Source organism: Thamnophis sirtalis, unplaced genomic scaffold (assembly GCF_051295495.1).
Source record: "Thamnophis sirtalis isolate CommonGarterSnake01/CBP01778 unplaced genomic scaffold, rThaSir2_p1.2 scaffold_7, whole genome shotgun sequence".
NCBI lineage: Eukaryota > Metazoa > Chordata > Lepidosauria > Squamata > Natricidae > Thamnophis > Thamnophis sirtalis.
This window is the reverse complement of record NW_028261387.1, coordinates 1,064,287-1,072,500: the sequence shown is the minus strand read 5'-3', so window position 1 is coordinate 1,072,500 and position 8,214 is coordinate 1,064,287.

Genomic DNA, 8,214 nt, shown 5'->3' with positions numbered 1-8,214 from the left:
TATAAAAACTTAAAAACTTTGCAACAAACATTACTAATTGTTGTTAGATTTTTGAATTTCTAACAGTCATATTCCAGATAAATTAATTCAGGATTGGTCTTTGATGCATTGTATAATATTGCATATGCCACCAGAGCCACCTTTTCAGTGGGATGAGCAGCATAAACATTTAATAAATAAGTAAGGGAGCCATTTCTGCTTGAATTCAATTGAATTTCTGTTGAGGATATAGGATGTCAATTTCCCCATTGCAGCATTTTAGTTCCCCAGTCTGATGCTGTCAGCAAGGTACCCCTTTCCCAGTCTCTGTTTCTGGTCTTTTCATCTATGGCAGCTGCCTATAATTGTTGATGAGTGGGTGGCATTTGAAATTTAAAAATAAGACTTTTTTTTTTGCTTTTGCCAAGATCCAGGGGAAAGAACGCTTGTTGTTACTCCATGTGTTCATTTGACTGCCTATGCCGGAAAACAGCGTTAAAGGGAAAGGGCGACGTGGTTTTCAGCACAGTTCATCAAAGAATTTCAGAATGTGTCCCTACTCTACCCTTCTGTCTGAAAGGAAGGGAGCAGCTATCTGTTGTAGCATCTATTCTAAAAGCATAATCTCTACCTTTGAACTCTTTCACAAAAAGTGTCCCTTCATTTCTGTTAATATAAAGGATTCCGCAAGAGATGTACCATCTCGGTCTAATTAATTATCATAATCTAGGGGGGAAATTCTCTTGTAAGATATTAAGCTGCCAATCTAGTGCCATTGATCATACATAGTGGAATTGCTGTTGATTGCTCGGTTCCTCTGTCTGCCAAGGCGTGGCTTCTTAAGGCAGCAGCAATATCCTGAACTCAAGGCTGCTACTTTATGGACAGATGGGAGGGCAGTCAGGAGGGCTTTCATCCAAATTGGAGGGGCACCAGTTTGATTCTACCCAGAAAACAAAGTACAAATTCACCCCCTGGCTGAACCCCTGCAATGCACTGACCGTCTCCTTAAGGTAAGGTGAATGAAGCATTCATTCATGGAAGAGCCACAGTGGCACAATGGTTAGAATGCAGTACTGCGGGCATCTTCTGCTGATTGCCAGCTGCCCGCAGTTCGAATCTCACCAGGCTCAAGGTTGACTCAGCCTTCCATCCTACTGAGGTGGGTAGAATGAGGACAATATGCTGGCTCTGTAAACTGTTAGAGAGGGTTGTAAAAGCACTGTGGAGCGATATATAAGTCTAAGTGCTCTTGCTATTCCATGGTGGTGACAGAAATCCCTTCTGTTCTATAGAACAGCCACAGTTTAGGAATCAGGCAATTCCCTATGCTTACAACGTTTTAGAAAAATGTTAAAGATGGAACTCTTCCAGATACTTTTTTCATGTTGGTAGATGACAATCATGATTGATATGTTAATTGTTGGTTTTGAGTAGGCTTTTATATTTAGTGTATTATTACTAGAGTTTTTATTGTTGTGTGCTGGTGGGAGTCTGACCTAGATAGCAGCCCGTTATCATGGATATATAATGGCTGATAACGGATAAGAGCCTGTGGCCTAATGGCTAAGATGTCTGCCTAGTATGCAATATAGCCCAGGTTCAAATCCCAGTAAGGGTATGGCTAGCTGATGAGAGCTAAATAGCTTGAAATAGATCTATACTAGTCTCCCTTTATTTATTTATCAGCACAAATAAAAAACATGTGTGTGTGTGTGTGTGTGTGTGTGTGTGTGTGTGTGTGTGTGTTTGTTGTATTTGTGCTGATAAATAAATAAAGGGAGATAAATAAATAAAGGGCTATTTAGCTCTCATCAGCTAGCCATACCATTACTGGGATTCGAACCTGGGCTGTATTACATATTAGGCAGATGTGTTAACCACTAAGCCACAGGCTCTTCTCCTTTATCAGCTGAGCCAGGGAAATAGGTATGTAATTAGTGTCACAACCCCCCAAATATGGGAGGAAGCCTACTGCTTCCTTTCTCTGTCTATCGACTCGTCACAAGAGACCATCCAGACAGAAACCCAATATTTTTACTGTTGCCTTTGTTACATTTGTGTTGCATTTGTGCTGATAAATAAATAAAGGGAGACTAGTATAGATCTATTTCAAGCTATTTAGCTCTCATATTGGGTTTCTGTCTGGATGGTCTCTTGTGACGAGCCGATGGACAGAGAATGGAAGCAGTCTGCTTCCTCCCATATTTGGGCGTACCAGGGGTTGTGACACTAATCACATACATACATACATACATACATACATACATACATACATACGTATGTACGTATGGTATCTACTGTCACATTATAGTAATACAACCTTGGTATCTTTCAGATATGTTATGTCTATAGCTGGTTTAATGGTTGGGTTAGGGAAACAGTCATGGGAACTGAGGAATCCTGGGATTTGCAGTTTCAAAATACAAAGTGCCAGTTTAGAGAAGTTTGAGCCAGACAACATTAAACTCCTGAACCAAAAGAATCTCTTCCTGCAGGTGGAAATCAATGCAATACTTGAGATGTCCTGATTCATTTGATTTTTTTTAAAGAGTACAGAAGCAACATGAGAAATGGTACGGGCATAATTTATTATTCCAACTTACCAGCCACATCTTTATTTTAGCAGATTCAAGATATCCCGCAAATGAATTAATAACAACTCAATAAAGAAAGAGAAGATTAACTTCATAATCAGGATTCCCCATTTTATTTCTTTTATTTTTCTGCCCCACAGGAGATACAGGCTATATTATTGTATAGGCAAGTTACGTTCCTTTTAAAAACTATTATACCTCTGCTAAACAAGTTGCAAGTAGATTTAAATGCTTCGGCTCAACCCTAGATGGCGCTGCGGATTAATAAAACCCTTTTTTTTAAAAAAAAAAAAAGACTCAATTGCCTCCTTTTTACCAGTTTCAAAAATTACATAGATCTGACATATTTTGACATGTATCAATTATGAATTAACCAAGTGCCAGGTTTCTCTCCCCCCCTCCCCTGAATATCACAAAAATATCTTGTAAAAACTGACCCATAAATAATGTCTTTAATCACAGCTGATATGTTTGGCCTGCAAAAATCAAGATTGCCACTGGATGATAGAAAAGAGGTTTTATTCTCCATCCTTTGGCTGCCCCATAGTGGTTATATGAGCTTTTGCAATCGCGCTAAGGTCGTCCGCTTTTAATAGCTGCTATGATTGAAATAAATTCAGCAGATCCAAATCAGCCAGTATCCATGACTTGTACTATTTTTAAGATTTACGTACCAGAGGTTGCTACAGGTTCGCAAAGGACATGCAAAGCGAACCTATAGCATCGCTGGCAGCAACCTACCACGTGTGTGTGTGTGCGTGTGTGTGTGTATGCGCCTTCAAATCAGTGTTGACTCCAGATGATCTCTCGGACAAGTCCCTAAGGGGTTTATTAGCAATATTTTTTTTAAGGGATTAGCCATTGCCTAATTCTGGGGCTAAGATAAAGTAATTGGACCAGTAGTTTCATCGAACTCATGGAGCTCCCCGTCTCTGGCCAGATGCCTTAAGCATTGGTTCTCTTTAAGATTAACAATTATGTTTTAAGCTCCTGTACATTTTCACTTGGTTAGATAATATTAAAAGGCATTTCTGTACTTAAAACAAAATAGCAGAGGAAGGCGATGAGAAAAATAAGCCACGTGAGCCTAGACAGAGGAAGCTGTAACATTACCTCATTGTTTCAGCATCTTGATACCCGGTATAGACTCAGTAGCTAATCTTTTAAACATTACAGTACATTAAGTCCATCAGTTTTGCAATCTTCCTTTAAAAATGCACAAAATCCATGTTTTTTGCATTCATTTCTTCTAATGGGCATATTTTATACGCACCTTTCCTCTAATAAACACATTCTTGAGCTGAGTGTGGCTGAACACATGCATCTGAATTTACATTTTACTGAACTGTGAAGCACATCACAAAATGTGGAAGTGTGTATTATTTTCCACTTCACATATACATTCGGAAAGACTGGATTTCTCCCCCATTCCTCACCGACATCCTTATTGCGTGTCACTTAGAGTTGCTAAAAGGAGCCAGATCATTCATAATATCTTCATAAATGACTTAGATGAAGGAATAGAAGGTGAACTCATCAAATTTGCAGATGACACTAAACTGGCAGGAATAGCCAACACCCTAGAAGACAAGCTAGAGATTGATTGCTGCCGATTCACCCCAGATTGGGCAAACCAGTAGTGGCGGTGGTGGGAGGCTCTGCCCACCAGTGGTGGGTTTCAAAAATTGTTCGAACCTACTCTGTGGGTGTGGCCTCCTTTGTGGGAGTGGCTTGCCGCCCATGTGACCGGATGGGAGAGTGGCTTGCCGCCCATGTGACCGGATATGAAGATGCCGACGACACTTGTCAGAACCACCTTAAATTACCCCACACACAGCACTGGCCTGCATGAGAATAGGATGTAAACTTGTTTTTTAAAAGGCATCTTTGGTTTGCGTTAAAACAACTTCAACACACGCAATGTTCTGATTGCACCACAAATGTACCTTTCACAGAGGCACTGAGTTTTATAAATATGAGCATGATAGTGTAGAATAATCATATCCAAGGACCAGTGGTGGGTTTCAAACAATTTTGGAGCCTCTTCTGTAGGTGTGTCCTGCTTTCCGGGTCCACTGGTGGAACCTCTTCTAACCGGTTCGGTAGATTTGACGAACCGGTTCTACCGAATAGGTGAGAACTGGTAGGAACCCACCTCTGCTGCCCACCCACCCAGACACTTCTGTGCATGCGCAGAAGCATCGCGCGAGCATGCGCGCATGAGCAAACTGGTAGTAAAATAAATTGCAACACACCACTAAGACGAGCTCAGGATCCAACCAGATCTTGACAAACTTGAACAATGGGCCCCATCCAACTAAATGAATTTCATTGTGGAGAAAAGCAAAGTTTTACATTTAGACAGTTCCTGTTTTTGAGGCCTCAAAAACAGGAACTGTCAGAGAGACAATAGCAATAGCAATAGCAGTTAGACTTATATACCGCTTCATAGGGCTTTCAGCCCTCTCTAAGCGGTTTACAGAGTCAGCATATCGCCCCACACAGTCTGGGTCCTCATTTCACCCACCTCGGAAGGATGGAAGGCTGAGTCAACCCTGAGCCGGTGAGATTTGAACAGCCGAACTGCAGTTAGCAGTCAGCTGAAGTGGCCTGCAGTGCTGCACCCTAACCACTGAGCCACCTCGGCTCCTTACACCTCGGCTCCTACTTTGGAGTCCTAGTGGATAATCCCTTGAACACGAGGCAGCAGTGTCACTATAACCCTTAGTTGTATAAACAGAGGCATAGAATCAAGATCATGTGAAGTATTACTACCGCTTTATAAAACCCTTCCTGTTATAAAACACCTGGAATACTGCAACCAGTTTTGGTCACCATACTACAAAAAAAGACGTTGAGACCTTGGAAAAAGAAGAGCAATGAAGGCCTGGAGATGGAAACATATAGAGAACGGCTGCAGGATCTGGGTTCGGCTAGTCTAAAGAAAAGAAGAATTAGCGATGACAAGATAGCAGTAGTCCAAGTTTTGAGGGGCTGCCACAAAGAAGAGGGGGCCAAATTGTTCTCCAAGCACCAGAGGGCAGGACAAGAAACAATGGTTGGAAACTAATCAAAGAGAGAAGCAACATGGAATTAAGGAGAAACTTCCTAACAGGGAGGACAATTAACCAGTCGAATAGCTTGCCTGCAGAAATCACGGATGCTCCATCATTTTTAAGAAGAGTCTAGACCAGTGTTTCTCAACCTTGGTGACTTTAAGTCCTGTGGGATCCTGGGGGATTCTGGGAGTTGAAGTCCACAGGACTTAAAGTCACCAACGTTGAGAAACACTGGTCTAGACTCTTCTTAAAAATGATGGAGCATCCATGATTTCTGCAGGCAGAAGATGTTTCAAGATGTTTCAAGATGTTTCCCTTGTTCACCTCCTTCAGCAGAAGCTCTTTGGCTCTTTTTATTATTTTTGTTGTTGTTGTTCTTGTTATCTTCCTTACTACTTTACTGATATGATTATGATTATTATTACTCTGTTGCCTTGCATGGACACTGAGAGCTTCTGCAGCAGAAAAAAATTCCTTGTGGATCTAGTCACACTTGGCCAAATAATATAGACTGTTCTATTCCGTTCTATCCTATCCTATTCAAGTCTATTCTTATTCTTGTACAATTATGCCTGTTTTCATTCTCTGACATCCTTTGGCCAACACTATAATAGGAGCCCATAGCTATCTTGCATTAAGAAAGCTCTGGATCTTATCTTGAGGTCAGGCCTAAAGGATGGGTTCAAATCAACCATAAAATCCTTTTGGGCAGCACACTCAGTGGGATATTTCCTCCCCGTCAGATGTTAAGGACTAGTGCAAATGGATATCTGCCTAAGGCTTTGATATTTATTCACGTTGGAGTCAGACCATTGAGTAGAAGATAAAATGTTCCACGAGCAAAGTGGACGGCACACTCCTAAGTCTTTTTTACCAAACCAGGCCATCTGGGGTTTGACGTTGGCCACCGGGAGCAATCGTCCTACAAAGAAGAGCTGTAACAATATCTACTCTTCCTAAACTGAATGAAATAGTTCCACCAGAAGAACTACGTAGTCTTCTCTCTCTCTCAAAATGTTTTCATAACATTATGTTTTCTTTCGGTGGGAGAATGGTGAGGGGGAAACTGCTGAGTATTCACAAACCCTTTGGTAAGTTTTGAGCCTTAAAGCAGACTTTCTGCACCCCTTCAGAAGTAATACTGCCAAAAAAAAAATAGTTTGAAGCTTTGTATCTTAAACTATATCTCTGGATAATACAGCTGTACTAAAAAGATGTTTAAAAAGCATAAGCTGCCTGTATTCGCTGATATGGAGAAAGAAAAATACCATTTTAAAGAAGAGGAGCTTGCTTATCAGCAAGTCCTAACCAACTATTCTTCTCATTAAGCAGATTTTTTTCCCTGAATCAATAGCAAGGTACTGTTGAAACCAACGGGAAGTTGCTTAACCACCCCATCAAACCCCACTGTCATCACTCCCTTCACTTCAATGGGTAGCTTTCTCAAATCTGAGCGTGCAAACGCTTATCTTCAATCAGGGTGACAATTTCTCTTTGTGTGTCTTTCTTCTTGGCTGCCCCTTGGCTTCCCTCCTTTCAGACAACAAAACCGAAGTAAATGCATCGTGCACGGCTGTTGGGTGCTAAGGGAAGGCACGTTTCTTGCCTGCATGCCAAGCAACATGCAAGATGAGCCCGCCCACCTTCAGACTGTGCCGTTTTAAAAGATGTAAGCCTCGCACTTCTCCAGGCACACTTCAGTTGTGCAGCTTCCTTTTTGTCCATCTGTTCTTTGGGTAATTTTCCCATTATTTACTTTGCAGATTTTTCTCGACTCCTCAGCGTTTTTGTGTCACTTATCACAACACTGAAAGTTTAAAGTTGCTTGCATACCTTTGCATTTTTAGGATATTTGTGATGTCACGTAACTATAATTATGATCAGTGGTGAGATTCAAAAATTTTTGCTACTGATTCTGTAGCCGTGGCTTGGTGGGTGTGACAGGGGAAGGATACTGCAAAATCCCCATTTCCTCCCCATCAGCTGGAACTCAGGAAGCAGAAAATAGACGGGGGCGGGCCCAGTCAGGGGTGGTATTTACTGGTCAGTGGTGGGTTTCACAAATTTTTAGAACCTCTTCTGTAGGTGTGGCCTACTTTGTGGGAGTGGCTTGCCGGCCATGTGACTGGGTGGGAGTGTCCAAGATGATTGTCACTGAATTCTTTGCCCCAATGGACGATCTACAAAAAGAAGATATAAGAAAGGAAATTTATTATTTTGTGCACTTACTACTTAAATAAGATTAAAATAAGTAAACAAAACAATAAAAGAGATACTTACAGAAGGAAGATGACTGATCTTGCCAGTCTTCAGTATCACTGACTCCAATGAATGGCCTGCAAAAAGAAGAGGCACAGAAATGAACTCTTCCATTGCATGCACTGCATTAGGATGAAACCAGCACACAAAACAATAATGACAGCTACTTACAGAAGGAAGATCACTGTCCTTGCCAGTCTTCTACATCACTGATCACGCTTGCTCCAATGAATGGCCTGCACAATGAGACACAGAGAGGAAGACTTCAATTGCATGCACTGCATTAGGATGAAACAAACACACAAAATAATAGAAAAGGA